Below are 16,399 nucleotides of genomic sequence, written 5' to 3'. Positions count from 1 at the left end.
AGCAGCCACCTAACCCCACGCCCCGCCTGCCGCCTGCCGCCCGCTTATATATGCCCCGCCCAGGCCCCGCCCCCTGGCGCCCAGGCCCCGCCCCACTCGGGGCCCCTCCGTAGCCCTGGCAACCGGGTGCCGCCATCCCATTGGTCGATTCCGACATAAAGCATTCAGCTGTGCCACCCTGCTCGGCAAACCTGAGTAAGCTTCAATCCCCCCAGCCGGAGGGCTCCGCGGCTACCCCACGCTGGGAAACGGTAACTGCAGAGCCGCCTCCTCAGAATCCCGAGCGCCTACACGCTGGGAAGCTTAGGTCCTGGATTTTGGATCTTAGCGAGCGGACAGAAAGCCAGGAGGTTTCCTACTTGCTCCGGGAAATCTCTGACTACCTCCACTCCCGGGTGCCTCTCTCCTCTACTCTGGTGATCTGCTCATTCATCCCTCAAAGCCCAAGTCAAATGTCATCTCCTTGTGTTACTTTTCTAATAAAATCCTTCTTATTTAATTATCTCTCCCAGCGTCTTCTCTGATTCCTCCAACTCAAAACCCAGCTAAAATGTCTTCAGAGATGTGACTTTCCCAGTTCAGGGCAATCTCTCCCCTCCCTTCATCCCACCTTCTTTTTTTTTTTTTTTTTTTTTTTTTTTTTTAAGATTTTATTTATTTATTTAACAGAGAGAGACAGCCATCGAGAGAGGGAACACAAGCAGGGGGAGTGGGGAGAGAGGGAACACAAGCAGGGGGAGTGGGAGAGAAAGAAGCAGGCTCCCAGTGGGAGAGCCTGACGTGGGGCTGGATCCCATCCCAGAACTCCAGGATCACGCCCTGAGCGGAAGGCAGACGTTTAACGACTAAGCCACTCAGGTGCCCCCATCCCACCTTCTGAATCCGGCAAACTCCTACTCGCCTTCGAATAAAATGGCTCTTCCAAGATGCATTCTCTGACTTCCTCAACTCAAAGCATTTTTTCTCTTCTACACCTGACAAACTCCTGCTCTCCTATCAAAGTACAGCATAATGTCACCTTCCCTGTTGAGTGTCCCATGACTTTCCTAGCCCGGAGGGACAATGGAACTCACAGCAGTTACATCTGTGGGGACTCCTCACTCATTTGGCTCTTGTTACCCAGAGCATGAGATTCCTGTTATTGCTTTGCACTTCTTGTTTGGTTACCCTTCCCAGCTATTCTGTGAGCTCCCAAGGGCAGGAACTGAGCGCCTGACTCCTCCGAGTGCTCAGTGCCTGGCATAAACAAGAGAGCTAAAGACGATTCTGTATCTGTGTTACTCAAAAGCTAATTCAAAAGTTCATCTGAAACAGTGATCATACAAGAATAGCTGAGACATTCTCTAAAAAAGAAAGAAAGAAAGAAAGAAAGAAAGAAAGAAAGAAAGAAAGAAAGAAAGGACTTCTTCCACCAGATATCAAAATATTTTCTAAAGCTATAGTCTTTAAAACATCATGGTGCTGTGCAGGAAGAGACAGCAGTAAAACAGAACGGAGTCTAGAACAGTCTCATGCATATTGGAGAATTTGATAGGTAATGGGGGCAGCATTTCAAATCAGTGGGGCCAAAGGGCTCTTTAGTCTCACATATGTGTTCATGTTCTCTGTCAGGCTGTAGGCTTCTTGAAAGCCAGAGGCAGTTCTCGTCCTGCCTCAGTATCTCCCTAGGGCATCATGCACAGCCTAATCGGACGGTACTCAGCATACATATGGTGTAGACCATGGGAGTATGGAAGAGCCATTTTTTGCTCCGCACTCAGCCTGGACACATGACCCCTGGGTGTCCTCGGTGGGGTCATCCTGCTCAGACCAAGGTTCCCTCTGCCTGGCTTGGTTTTCCTGCTGTGAACTGAGAGGGTTCAGACTGAATGAATTTTCTAGGCCCTTCTGCCTGGACCCATCTTGCTTTCTATGCATTGGAGCAGACTGTCAGAGGCAGTCCTCTTTACAGGATGGGTCATTTGCAGGTCCTTGCAGGTCCATGCTTTGAGACGTTTGCAGTCATTTGCACCATAATATGAATTAGTGACTGAGGTCTTCCTGAAACTAACATCTACTGGTTGGGAGGGGGTAGACCAACATAGCTATGGCAGAAACCTCAAGATAAGATGACAGGAAGAGAAGAGTAGGGGCGCTCAAACAAACTGGCTTTATTTTATTTTTTTTAATTATTCTTTGAGCTGGCTGTATTTGGATGCCATGGTCTAAATTTGCCTCACCAGCTCTTTTCATCACCTGGTACATACTTTAGTGCACAGTGGGCACATTCATATTCTTACTGAATGAATCAATAAAGGTAAGAAGAAACAAGCCTGAATCCACTCTGTCTATTCGAAATTTGTCAAGGGTTAGTAGTCAGAGTAGAAAAATCCGTAACCCTGGACTGGAAACAGATAAGCTGTAGATTTATCTTTTTCCCTCCTGGATATGTGATGTCACTGAATCTCCATGACAACCCTACGTCATAGGGGCTATAATTGTTCCCATTTTATAGATGACGAATCTGAAACGCAGAGAAGTTCGGTAACCTGCCCAGGGTTACATAGCAAGTAAAGGGGGAGTCCAGATTTGAACCCATACATCCCAATTCAGCCTTTATGCTTACCTGCCAACCAGTGCCTGAGCGTTTGGGCCCCAGCTCAACAAAAGTCACCCAGTCATCCTGCTGGCATCCAGACCAGAGGCTGGTGGTTCCTCTTCCGCCAGTCTCCTGTACCGCTGGTATCCACGCACAGCCCTCAAAAGCATGTTGCTGAAGCAGGACCAAGAGCCTCTATCTCCGGCCAGGATCGTGTCAGGCAATTTCAACCCATTCTTCCTAAACCAATCGTAATTATAGTCACAACCACCGCAAAAATATAAATGCCTTATGTGTGTAGAGAACTGGAGAGTTTGCAAAATACTTTCTGGTTCATCATTTCATTCAGGCTCCCCAATGCTTCACAGGATCGGACACCGCTTCAATTCAAGCTTGGCTGAGGAAAATAAAAGGTCAAAACTCACAAAGCAGGGCGCCTGGATGGCTCAGTGGGTTAAGCGTCTGCCTTCGGCTCAGGTCGTGATCCCGGGGTCCTGAGATCGAGCTCCTTGCTCAGCGGGGAGTCGGCTTCCTCCTCTGCCTCTGCCTGCTGCTCCCCTGCTCGTGCTCTCTCTCTCTCTGACAAATAAAGAAATAAAGTCTTAAAAAAAAAAACAAAACCTCACAAAGCCATCAACAAACTCAGGTTTATTCTGCTATGTCTATAGTGTAGCCTGGGAAGTGGGTAGTCCAAGCTGGCATGACCTTCTACAAGGTCGTCAGGAACCAAGGCTCCTCCTCTCTTTCAACTCTGCCATCCTCAGCTCCGGCCGTTAGCCTCATGGCCCAGAATGGCTGCTGGAGCATTCCCAGGGCGAACATTGAACCCCTATGCCCAGAAAAATTGTTCCCGCTCGGTATCCTTTCTGACCGATCGTCTCCATCTCCATGCGACTGTTACCGACGTTAAACACCAGCGCTGCACACTGCAGTCATCAGGAGAGTTCGCTCAGGCAGCCGTCACCAGATTGCACATTTGTTAACTTCCTAAGGCTGCTGTGCCAAAGTACCAAAGACCGGCTGGCCTGAAACAACCGATGTTGATTGTCACGGTTCTGGAGGCTGCAAGTCCCGAATCAAGGTGTCAGCCGCGCCAGGCTCTCTGATGGTCCTTAGGGAGAATCTTCCCCCGCTCACATGGCTGTCTTCTCCCTGCATCTTCACATCATCTTCCCTGTGTATGTATCTGATTCTGTGTCCAAATTTCCCCTTTTAATAAGGACTCCAGTCATACTAGGGGAGGACCCACCCAAATGACCTCATTTGAACTTGATTACCTATGTAAAGACCCTGTTTTCTTTCTTTTTTCTTTTTTTTTTAAAGATTTTATTTATTTGGGCTACCTCGCTGGCTCAGTCGGTTAAGTGCCTGCCTTGGGCTCAAGTCATGATCCCAGAGTCCTGGATGGAGTCCTGCATTGGGCTCCCTGCTCAGCAGGGAGCCTGCTTCTCCCTCTGCCCCTGCCCACCCCCATGCTCTCTCTCTCTCTCTCTCTCAAAAAATAAATAAATAAATAAAATCTTTTTTTTTTTTAAAGGACCGTGGGATCATGACCTGAGCAGAAAGCAGATACTTAACCAACTAAGCCACCCAGATGCCCCTGTTAGTCCCATTTTACAGATGACAAAATTGGGATTAAATCCTTTGTCTAAGATCCCACGGCTAGTGAGTAACAGAGCTGGGACCTTACTCTGGTCCGGCAAACTTGATGCCTATGAGCTAGGCCCTGGGAGTGGGGCAGGAAGCCAGAACAAAGAAGGCGAAGACCAGGCCAAGAGCAAACAACAGGAGACCCAAGAGAGGCTGGAACTGAGAGTCAGACACAAGATGAACTGGCAGAAAGGGCACGAACTGCAAACTCCCAGGAGGCATCAGTGCGATGGAGACTTTGAAGCAACCAGAAGCTGGAAGCAGCCAGAGGCGTGGCAAGGTCAGAGCCGGCTTCAGGTTAAGGATGGAAACGAATAACACCGGCAGCCGCCATGGATTGAGCATCTTCTAGGCCCCGGGCACGGTATTACGTGCTTACTGATGGTCATGGCTGACAGCGCCAGGCGGCCTCTCAGCCGCCCTATGCGGTGTGGGCTGTTGGTGTTATGGGGGAGGCAGCACGCAGGAGAGGCTAGCCGCCCCAAGGTCACACAGCGTGAGTGTGGCACCACCGGCTACATACATTTCCTCCGTCCTCACAACAAGCCTGCAAGGTGAGAATTATTACTCTCACTTCACGATGGACGCATCTGAAGCCCAGAGAGGCCAAGTGATTTTCCCAAGACCACACAGCTGGCAGACGGCAGAGCCTGGACACCTCAGAGCTGTCGGTGAGGGGATTGGAGTGGTGTAGCCCAGTGTCATGTGGGAGCAGACCTTGGACCCCAACCCTGGGAACCCAGAATTCTAGTTATTAGTGAGGTGCCTGGGTCCCCTGACACAAAGGCAGGCGGGACAGAGGTCCAGGACGAGGCACTGAGGAGGCGAAGTTCGAGGGTGTTGACCGAATGCGGGATGATTGTCACACCCCTGCCCTAGACGGGTGAGGTGCTGAGATGCTGAATTTGGTAGCCTGGATCTCTTTATGTTTACTCCCACTCTCTTTTAGGGGGAACATGAGTGTGAAAAAATAGTAATAGTAGAATAGAAAAAATAGTAATAGTGTGAAAAAATAGTAATAATTCCACAATTAAGGAATGCACACACTCTCTCTCAAGCCAGACCTGAGTCATTTCTGACAAATGTGATAGGAAAACAATAACAACCAAATAAAAACGACTCAGTTGAAAATTCTCCCTTCCTCCAGCTGCCGTCCCTGGAGCCACTGGGAGGGGACGGAAAAGGCCGTGGCCTCTCCCGCCTTCTCCAGTGGCTTTTGCCTAGTGCCTGGTACGTGCTTTCACAAATGCATCCTACACAGTAGCAATTAGTGTTATTACCCTGAGCCAGGAGGCCAGAGGAGAAAATCCAGAAATGTATCAGAAGGACACTGCTGGGGCAGGGTGGGAGAAGCAGCCCCACAAGAGGTTTGTCTGGCGACCTGGGCCGAGGGACACCCAGCAGGGGTCAGAGGCTCAGGGAGAGTCAGCCCAGCGTGAGGGGGTGGGTGGTGGAATTCCATTCCACTCCCCAAGAAAATGGGACTGAGGCTCATGTGCTGAGCACTGAGTCATACAAGCCCGACCCAAGCTGGGCCTCTTTCTAAATTACTGTAGTAGTCATGTTCTCCTCTGGAAAACTGCTCACTCACCCCCAGGAAGAGTGGAGCCAGGCAGCCATGTCCGTACCTCAGGGCGCTCTGCTCCCCTCCCCCACTGCTGACTAAACATCCCCACATCCTTAGGCCTCCAGTGAACGCACCAATCAGAGACACAGAGACTGTGCCCACGTGATAGGTCAGAGCCAGAGTCAATGGAATCCACTCTAGAGGGAGCCAGAGGCTTCTAGTCACACCTCATGTCTGGGAGAGACTGGGTCCTTCACAGAGGTCACATAGCTGAGTCCTTAATGACATGGACACCAGGCCTCCTGCCCTTGAAAGGCACAGTGTCACTTCCTCTGCATTCTGTTGGCTAAAGCGGGTCATGGAGCTGTCCCAGATTCAATGTGGGATGAGGCTGGTTCATTGGGGCCATCTTGGGAGACTAGCTGTCCCAAGAGCCATCTAGTCTCTGTACTGCCCACTGCCCCAACTCTGAGTCGTGCTCGTCATCTCTAGCCTGGAGGTCTGCAATAATTTTCCAAGTAATCTTCCTGTACTACTCTCCTTTCATGTCCATCTAGTCCCCACACAGCCCCCAGAGTGTTATTAAAATGCAAATAATGTCAAAATGCAAATTAAGTCAGTCCCCATTTCAAACGCTGCCAGACTCCCCTGTCACTAGTGGGATCAAGTCCCTGATCCTTGACAACCCCTGGGAGGCCGTCTGTGAGGGACCCAGGTCCAGCCTCCTCCCTGCCCAGCTCCTCACTCTCCCTGCCACCACCACACCCACTGTCCCAGAGCTCCTCCAACCCGCTTCGCCCCATTCGTTCCTGGGGCCTTCACGTTCGCTGGTCCCTCCTCCTGGAACATCTTCCCCACCTCCCCACCTGCCCCACTGCTGCTCGTCCTCCAGGTCCCTGCGTAAATGCCCTTTCCCCAGAGAGGCTGTCCCAGCCACTTGGGACCAGTCAACACATTTTTTTCTTGTGACTAAGAAAAAATCCCACTCACACTGGCTCAAGCAAAAAGGGAATTTCTTTTTGCCTCACGTACGGAAGCCACTGGCGGGTAAAAATTCAGATGCAGACTTCGCTTCAGATCTCAGCTCTGCCTTCCTCGGGACTGGTTTCCTCCTCGGGGGGGCTCTTACCCCACCATCAGCCCTGGACCCCAAGACTGTCTCCTCGGCCCTGTTTCTGATCGGCTGGGCCTGGGTCCAGAGCCATCCCTCTCCCCCAGATGGGAAATGGGATCAATATGGAAGGCGCGTGGGGAAGGGTGCTTCCCCAAAGGAAAAATGGGGTGTTGTTACCTGAAGAAGAGGGATGCGTCCTAGACGGGTAAAAACCACCAACGTAGTCCCTTTCTCCCTCTGCTGGCACTCTGAGTGTTCACTTCACACATTCTGACACTCTCTCTCTCTCTTTTTAAGTAATTAAGTTATATTTAAGTAATCTCTACACCCAGTGTGAAGCTCGAACTCACAACCCTGAGATCAAGAGTCAGTCTCTCCAGTGAGTGAGCCCACCAGGCGCCCCTCAGGTATTCTTGCCTTAGGATCTTTCCACAGGCTGCTCCCTCTGTCTGGAATGCTTTTCTTCTTCTTTTTTTAAGACTATAAATCCTTCAGGGCGCCTGGTGGCTCAGTCAGTTCAGCATCTGCCTTCAGCTCAGGTCATGATCCCAAAGTGCTGGGATCAAGTCCAGCATCGGACTCCCTGCTCAGGGAATGAATGAAATATTTTTTAAAAAAAGAATAGAATCCTGGGACGCCTGGGTGGCACAGCAGTTAAACGTCTGCCTTCGGCTCAGGGCGTGATCCCGGCGTTCTGGGATCGAGCCCCACATCAGGCTCCTCCGCTATGAGCCTGCTTCTTCCTCTCCCACTCCCCCTGCTTGTGTTCCCTTTCTCGCTGGCTGTCTCTACCTCTGTCAAATAAATAAATAAAATATTTAAAAAAATAAAAAATAAAAAAAGAATATAATCCTTTAAAACAATATTTTATTTTGAAAATTCATACAGAAAATTTCTAAAAATAGTACATACCCATCACCCAGATTCCCAAATATTAACATTTTAACACTATCTGTATCATTCTTTTTCTGTGTACATGCATATTTATATATGTGTGTATACACGTGCGTATTGCGTATCGATCTATATCTCTGTGCCCGTATAATTTATTTTTTTTCTGAACTGTGTGAGAGTAAGTTGCAGACGTAATTTCCTAATATATAGCAGTGTGTGTTTTGCTGGGAATGTGCTTTGTCCGGATGTCCATATGGCTCATGTGGATACGGCACGCCTCACCTCCTTCAAATCTTTGATCAAAAGAAACTTCCTCAAGGAGGCAGACACGATCCCCTTATAAGGATGTCAACCCACCCCCTCCATACACACAGTTTTCACTTCACTCTCGGGTCTTACCCCCTCTTTACTCTTTCTTCTTTTACGACACCTTTCACTTTCGAGGATACATTGGAATTTTTTTTTTAAGATTTTATTTATTTATTTTGACAGACATAGAGACAGCCAGCGAGAGAGGGAACACAAGCAGGGGGAGTGGGAGAGGGAGAAGCAGGCTCATAGCGGAAGAGCCTGATGTGGGGCTCGATCCCAGAACGCCGGGATTACGCCCTGAGCCGAAGGCAGACGCTTAACCGCTGTGCCACCCAGGCGCCCCATACATTGGAATTTATATATTGTCTATGTACTACAAACTTCATAAGGACAAGGATCTTGTGTTCACTGAAATATCCCATGCTCCTAAAACAGTACTTAGCAGATAGCAGATGGTCCATAAATACTGAATGAATGAATGAATGAATGAATAGGGCAACCTAACATCAAAGTAAATGGGTACTACAGTGCTTTTCAGCAGGTCCTGCCACAAGCCAGGCACTGTTCTCGGAGCTGTTCTGTGATGTCCTCTGGGGCTGCCGAGGCTCTCAATGGGACCATCTGTGATGCTGGTTCACATAGCCCCTAGCCATGGCGGGGTTGACCCAAGACAAAATTAGCAGATCTCAGTTTTGCCATTGTTACTTCTGACTTGCCTTTCTCTCTCATTCCCCTCCCCCAAAGCCATCCTTTACCTTATTATGCTTCTCCCACACGGTGACCATTCCTCTCTGTGTGGCAGAGGAAGGCCAGTGAGGTACAAAGAGCACTGGGCTGGAGTCCTTGGGAAAGTCGCTTCCCTCTCTGGATCTCAGTTCCCTCCTCTGTGACTCCCATGATCTCTGAGATTCTTGGCGCTGGGATAGCACCGTAGTCCCGTCTCTTTATATCATCGCCCTGGGGAAGCTGGGTTGAGATGCTGGCCTTTTCTCTGACGGAAGAATGTGCGTGGGTTTTTTCTCACAGGGAATAGATAAGAAAAGTATTTTCAGGTCTGAGGTTGCTGCTTCCCAGCTTCTCAGTGGGGGAACTAGACAAATCTGGATTGAAGTCTAAAGTAGCCACACCCTAGTGGCTCTAGGATCCGGGGCGGCTGGCTTCAGGGGGCCAGGTCTCAGTTTTCTCTGCTGTAAAATAGGTTTAGAACTACCTAATGTGGTGGGAAGAGTAAATTAAAAGATGCACGTCAGGCACTTTGCATATCACCTGACACATAAACAGTGTTCCAAAAATAACTGTGATTAGCTTCTTTTTTTTCTTTTTAAAGATTTTATTTGTATTTGTTTATTTGACAGAGAGACAGCCAGCGAGAGAGGGAACACAAGCAGGGGGAGTGGGAGAGGAAGAAGCAGGATCCCAGCAGAGCAGGGAGCTTGATCCCAGGACCCTGGAATCATGACCTGAGCCGAAGGTAGACGCTTAACAACTGAGCCACCCAGGCGCCCCTGTGATTAGCTTCTAAGGTCCGTGTGGATTCCAGCAGGTACACCTGGATGTGAGGGGTGCTGGAGGGGGATGGAGGAGAATTTCTGGAGTCTTCTCCCCATGGCTGGTGTGGGCTGGGTGCTGTGTGCAGCTGTTCCGTGGCTGGTGCCGTGGGTCGAGATGTGGCCGTGTTCCTGGTGTCTAGACAGAGCTCCAGGCCTCTCAGCTCCCTGTTCTGGAGACTGAGCCCAGAATGCTGAGGCCCAGAAAGGTCTTGGAGGTCCTCCAGAAAGCCAGCTGGGCCAAGAGCACTTCGAAGCTGTTTTCCCCCCATGTTTAGTTTATTGAAATATTGTATTCATCATTTATAGCTGCAGAACAAATAACTCCCGAAATGTCATGGCTTAAAGCAATAAGCATTTATCACCCCACACAACTTCTGAGAGGCAAAATCGGAAGGCAGCTTAGCTGGGGGGCCTGGTTCAGGGTGTCTCATGAGTTTGTGGTCAAGCAGCGAGCCAAGGCTGCAGACACCCGAAGGCTTGAACTGGGACAGAAGGACCCACTGACAGTAAGCTCACTCACTTCGCACTTGGGAGGAGGCTTCAGTTCCTCTGCCACATGCCCTTCTGCACAGGGATGCTCAGCACACGGCCTCTTCCAGAACAATCCATGAGAGAGAGAGAGAGAGAGACTAGGATGGAAAAGCGGTGTCTTTTATACCCTCATCTCAGCAGTGACTCACCATCCTTCTGCCACGTTCTATGGGCCAGAAAGACCAACCTGATACCGTCTAGGGGACAGGGTGTGCACGGGGGTGTGCGCACCGGCTTCACAGGTATAATCTACATAGGAGGAAATTCACAGATCTTAGGCAAACCGCTCTGCTTTAACAAGCAGCTATTCTCATGTGACCCACACTCTTATCGAGGTTTAGGACCTCAGAATATTCCTCAGCTTCTGAACACGCCGCACAACATCCTTCCCTCCCGCCTCTTCAGCCGCCCCACCCGCCACTCCAAGCCACTACTGATCTGGCTTCTATCTCTACGGAATCCGGAGTTTCACCTGCCCTGGAGCTTTATAAAGATGGAATCAGTACTCTCTGGTTCGGCATGGCGGTTCTGAGATTCATCCATGCTGTTGCTTTTTATCACTGAGTTAGCCACTCTCACCTCTGTGATGCTCGCCCTTATTCAACGTGCCCGTAACCTGACACCGGGCAGTCAACACCTCACATGTCTCCTTCCGGTAGACTGTGACCTGCTCGAGGACAGAGGCTGTATCTCACTTATTTCTGGCTCCCCAGCACGAGCTCAGGGCCTGGCAGGCAGTTGGCGCTGGGAACCGTCCCACCCTGGGATCTTGGAGGTGTGGCATGATGGGAAGTAGGAGTCACGGGGAGAGGAGGGGCAGGGCAGGCTGGACACTGGCCAGGGACCTGTTCACTGGAGCCGGAAATCACTCCGAGATCCAGCATCCACAGGTCCCAGGAGCTCAGAGGGCTCTCAGACCAGAGTTTCCAGGACAGAGAGGGGGTTTCAGCCCAACAAATGCAGAGGGGCTGTGAGTCCAGGGCTGTCACCCTGCAGGTCACCCTCTGGCTCCTGAAAAACTCATTAACTGGGGATAGGCCGGAAAAGAAAGTAAAAATGGATTTTCATTTTCTTGTTTCTCCTGCCTTTTCACCCAGCAGCACACCTGACAACTAGCCCAAACCCTCAGGCAGAGTCCAGCCCCTCCCTCTCACACGGCTCACACTGGCCTCACCCTCAGCAGGGCCCTGAGGGGACTAGGGCTAAGGCTCCAATGCCCAGTAGGCTTTCTGGAATCCCAGGGCCCTAGAGCATGGACTTAGAGGTCAGGGCGCCAAGTCCCTGCTCTACCACTTCCAGCTATGTGACCTTGGTCAGATTACTTCCCGCTCTGCAAAAGCAGGAAGTCCTAATTCCCAGCTTATAGATGAGTACAGGACCGACTGAGGGAAACTGGTTAGCATTGTGGCTGGTGGGAAACGGTGGTAGGCCTTGGTGGGAGAAGGGCCAGCTGGGACCTTCCTTGTTTATCTAGAAAGGGAAACAAGCCCCAGAAGCCAGAGCTGAGAAGAAAAGGCATGCACTACTCTACCTTCCAAGCTCAGAGCATGGCTGCCTCCTCCCAGGGCTTGATAACAAGTGCCACTTCAGCAGGACTGCATTCTTCCAAGGGCTGGAGGTGTGTTGCCAGTAATAAAGCCACGTAGCCCTTTCTTCCTGAGGGGCAGACCAATGGATCGGCTCCTCCCCCTGAGGCAGGTCTCCAACTGTATTTGGTAAAGATGGCCTTCATACCTCTCATCCCACTTGTTCTTCTGCAATGTGACCTTATCACTCCTCCATCAAGAGAACCAGTTAAATCCCTTCCCCTGGAATCTGGACTAGCCTTAGTGACTCGCCTGTAACAACAGAATACAGCGGAAATTACCCTGCTTGACTTAGAGGCAAGGCCAAAAGGTCTCTTGGAAAGCTTATTCTACGGACACTCCTTCTCGAGGCCCAGCTACTATGTCGTAAGAAGCCATGCCACATGGACAGGCCACGTGTCCGCCCTCCAGAGGACAAGGCCGACAGAGCCTTCGAGCCATGCCACCTAAGGCGCCAGCCACCCAAATGATCCCAACCCCCTGCCATTTGAGTCTTCTCAGCTAAGGGCACGGACATCCTGGAGCAGTGTATCAGTTACCTAATGCTGCATAACAAATGACCCCGAAGTGTAACAGCTTCAAACAACAAACAGTTATCATCTGACAGTTTCTGACAGCCAGGAATCCGAGAGCGGCATACCTGGGTGGTTCTGACTCACACTGTCTCCCGGAGTTGCAGTCTAGCTGTCGGCCAAGGGCTGCAGTCGTCTCAGACTTTCTCTGGGGTCAGAGGAGGCACTTCCAAGCTCCCTCACTTGGCCACTGGCGGGAAGCCTCTGTTCCTCTCCAGACGGGCCTCTCCATGGATGAGTGTCCTAACAACACGGCAGCTGGCTTCCCCCCAAGTGATGCCAAAGACAGAGAGGCAGAAACCACAATATTTTTTATAACCTGGACTAGAACTTATAACATACGATCACTTCTGCCATATTCAATTAGCCACACAGACCCATCTTGATACAGAGCGGGAGCGGACTAACGCACAAGGGCATGAGCACTGGGAGGCGTCTCGGAGGCTGCCTACTGCCAGCAGAGTCCAGCCATGCCCCCTGTGTCCTGTCAAATTCTTGGCCCACAGAATCCACGAGGCTGGTAAAATTCGTGGTTGTTTATGCCACAAAGTTCGGGGTGGTCTAGTACACGGCACTAGACAAGTGGAGCAGAGCCCAGAAAATTATTCATCGAGTTTGGGGTACCACTAGAGGGGACTGGCCTCACATTCCCCTGAGTGTCAGCTGAGCCACCGCACTTCTGACCTACCCCCATCCTAACTGAAGTAGAGCAAAGGCACCGGAGAGAGAAGGCCAAAGGGGTGACTGGGTGGCCAGTGGGTGAGAAGAAGAAAGACAGTTTCTGCCCAGGTCCACAGGCCCCAGGACTGGGGCCACAGAGGGCAGATGTGATGGGGGCAACAGGCTTGCTGGGGGCAAAGAGGGGACCCCCGAGCCCAGTGGAGGGGAGGTCTTTGTCACTGAGTCCTTTCTCAGTATGGCCTGCGCGGCCCCCAGCCCCACACTCCGTGTCTACAGACAATGAGCTGAGCAGCTGTGACAACAGGACCTCAGCCCCCTCACAAGCAGTGAAGAAGGGGTCTGCTAAGGGCGAGCAAGGGACACCTAAGGAAGTGGGTCCTGTTTTCCTTCTGTTCCTCCCCACCAGAGGGCAGGGAGGAGAGGGCAGACCATGACCACCTCCCCGCTCACCACCAGTCCTGCCTGCTGGGACTTGGAGTCCTGCACGAGATTAACATTTGAAAATAGAAACACCAAAAAAGATAAAGAAAAGAGGAAGGAGTGAGAGAGAAGGAGGACAAGGAAGAGGAGGAGGGGGAAGAGGAAGGAGGGAGGGAAGGTAGGAAAGAAAGGAGGGAAGGAGGAAGGGAGAGAGGAATTAGAAAGACCAAGTTAATGCCCAAAACAAGAAACTGCATTAATAACTAAAAACCAGCTGGAGGACCAGTTGGTAGCAGTTATTTTTCTAAAAAAAAGAAAAAAATTATTTGATATTTACACCGATTTTTTTTTAAGATTTTATTTATTTATTTGACAGAGAGAACATGAGCAGGGGGAGCAGTAGGCAGAGGGAGAGGGAGAAGAAGGCTCCCTGCAGGGATCAAACCCAGGACCCTGGGATCATGACCTGAGCCAAAAGCAGACGCCCAACCGACTGAGCCACCCAGGTGCCCCAGTATTTACTTTTACATGTTGATATTGCTCAGTCTAGCTAGTTCCAGGAGCCGTTATTATTACTGCTGTCGTCCTTGGCCCCAGCTCTCACCTCCTACATTTACACTCTCATAAGCACTGATTATGTGCTGGTGACAGTGTTGTGAGAAGGACAGAAAATTAGACGTGCATCTGAGTACAGTTGGACACCACGTCCTGGTCCATTCCACCTCCGACTCTCTCCTAAGCCTCTGTCCGCCTCCTCCACCCCAGATGCCTCTGCCTTGGGATGATTTCTGTGGCTCTGGTCCCTTGCCATCCAGACCTGCCTCCACCCTTTCCAAGAGCGATCTTTCCAAAAGGCAAATAGGAAGACAGCTGGCTGTTTCCCAGCCTCCATCCTTCCTTTAGTAATAGAGCCTCTGCCTTTGAGCGAAACACATGTCTGCCCAGAATAGAAGCTACATTTCCCAGCATCCTGGCTGCTAGCAGCAGCCATGCGACTGGATTCTGGGTAGTACAATGGGAATGAAAGTGATGTGGGCAAGTCCTGGGTTTGTCTTCCACATCCCTCATGCTTCTCCCTGCTGGCTGAAAGGCAGAAGTGATGGTGGGAGCCGGAGCTGCCCTCTTGGACCACAAGAAGGCAGCTGTGTGTCGAAGACGTCAAAGCAACAAACCGGAAGGAACCAGGGTCCCTCATGACTGTGGGGCCACCATGCCCACTCTGGCTTACCTATCTGTTTTCACATAAGCAAGAAGTAAGCGTCTATCTCATTTAAGCCATTGTTAGTTTAGCGTCTCTGTGGCAGGACCTCAGCCTGTTTCCCAACTAATAAACACTCTAGCTGGAAAATCTTGCAAGGGCTCCTACTGTCTTCAGGTAAAGTCCAAGCACCTAAAGCCAGCACCTGAGACCCTTGGAGACGTAGCCCCTCTCAGCCTGGTCTCTCGCCTTATCTGCTGTTCCTCTTTAGTTCAAACTCTCTGCTTTAGTCATGCTAAACTGTTTGCACTTAGCAAATGTGCTAAGCTGATTCATGCTTCCAGCCTTTGCTTTAGCGGTTCCCTCTGCTGGAATATCCTTCCCCCTTCTTTGCTGCTCCTTCCTGCTCATCCTTCAGGACTCTTTTTTTTTTTTTAAGATTTTATATATTTATTTGACAGAGACAGAGACAGCCAGCGAGAGAGGGAGCACAAGCAGGGGGAATGGGAGAGGAAGAAGCAGGCTCCCAGCGGAGGAGCCTGATGTGGGGCTCATCCCAGAACGCTGGGATCACGCCCTGAGCCAAAGGCCGACGCCTAACGACTGCGCCACCCAGGCGCCCCATCATCCTTCAGGACTCTTTACTGGAGTCACGTCCTTCATAAAGTTATCCTGGAAGCAGGCCCCTACCCCAGAGGAGGTTATTTGCCTTTGCTAGATGCTCCCTTAGCGCTCTGTGTCTATTTCTCTCAGGGCTGTTAGACTATAAACTTTGGGGGGGCAAAGATGGTCCCTGTCTGGTTTGCACTTAATGCCCAGCCCCTAGCATATCAGGAGAGCTCAATGAATACACATTAGATGAATAAATGACTAGATTAGGCAGCCAGGCTCATTTATCACACTCTATCATCGTCACCCTGTGCTCACACTTGTCTCTCTCATTTGAGTTCCCGATCCTGGGACAGCAGAGTTCTGATTGCCAGGCATAGTAAGTGCTCAATAAATGCTGTTCTGGGAACACTTCCAACCCAGTGCCCTCTGTTCTGCATCATCGTTTTCCAACAGAACTTCTGGTTCATTCCACAAGGGTTTCCTCACAGGCGACGTCCAGGGTGCAGCATTTCCCAACAAAGTGTGCATTTGTCACGGCTAACATCTTCTTGGAATACTGGCAGCTTTTATGGAAATCAGCATTTGGCCACAGTGACCTCAAAATAGTAGCTGAAAGTCTTTTCAGATGGCTTGGGCTTAGCCAGTTCTTTAGAAAACCACATCTCAGCATTGTGGTCTGAGTGGCAAAAGAGCAGGAAGCATGTTGCAAAAATTGGGAAGTGGGTGCCAGGTCAGGTGGGGTTGTGAAGCCCGGAAGGGCGCAGAAGAAGGGGTGCACTGTGGCAGGTAACTGTGTAGGGAACTGGGACTCAGAGCTAATGGTAAGTGGGTCTTGGCCCCCATGGCAAGAGTCTCCTGTCCAGGGGCGCCTGGGTGGCACAGCGGTTTAGCGTCTGCCTTCGGCTCAGGGCGTGATCCTGGCGTTATGGGATCGAGCCCCACATCAGGCTCTTCCGCTATGAGCCTGCTTCTTCCTCTCCCACTCCCCCTGCTTGTGTTCCCTCTCTCGCTGGCTGTCTCTGTCGAATAAATAAATAAAATCTTAAAAAAAAAAAAAAAAAGAGTCTCCTGTCCAGCCTCTCTATTCTGACCTGACATGAGGGAGAGGTTGGTTAAGATGGAGTAGGTTTTGCT

The sequence above is a fragment of the Ursus maritimus genome, unplaced genomic scaffold (assembly GCF_017311325.1).
Source record: "Ursus maritimus isolate PB19 unplaced genomic scaffold, ASM1731132v1 scaffold_32, whole genome shotgun sequence".
NCBI classification, from domain to species: Eukaryota; Metazoa; Chordata; class Mammalia; order Carnivora; family Ursidae; genus Ursus; species Ursus maritimus.
This window is presented reverse-complemented; position numbering follows the sequence as displayed.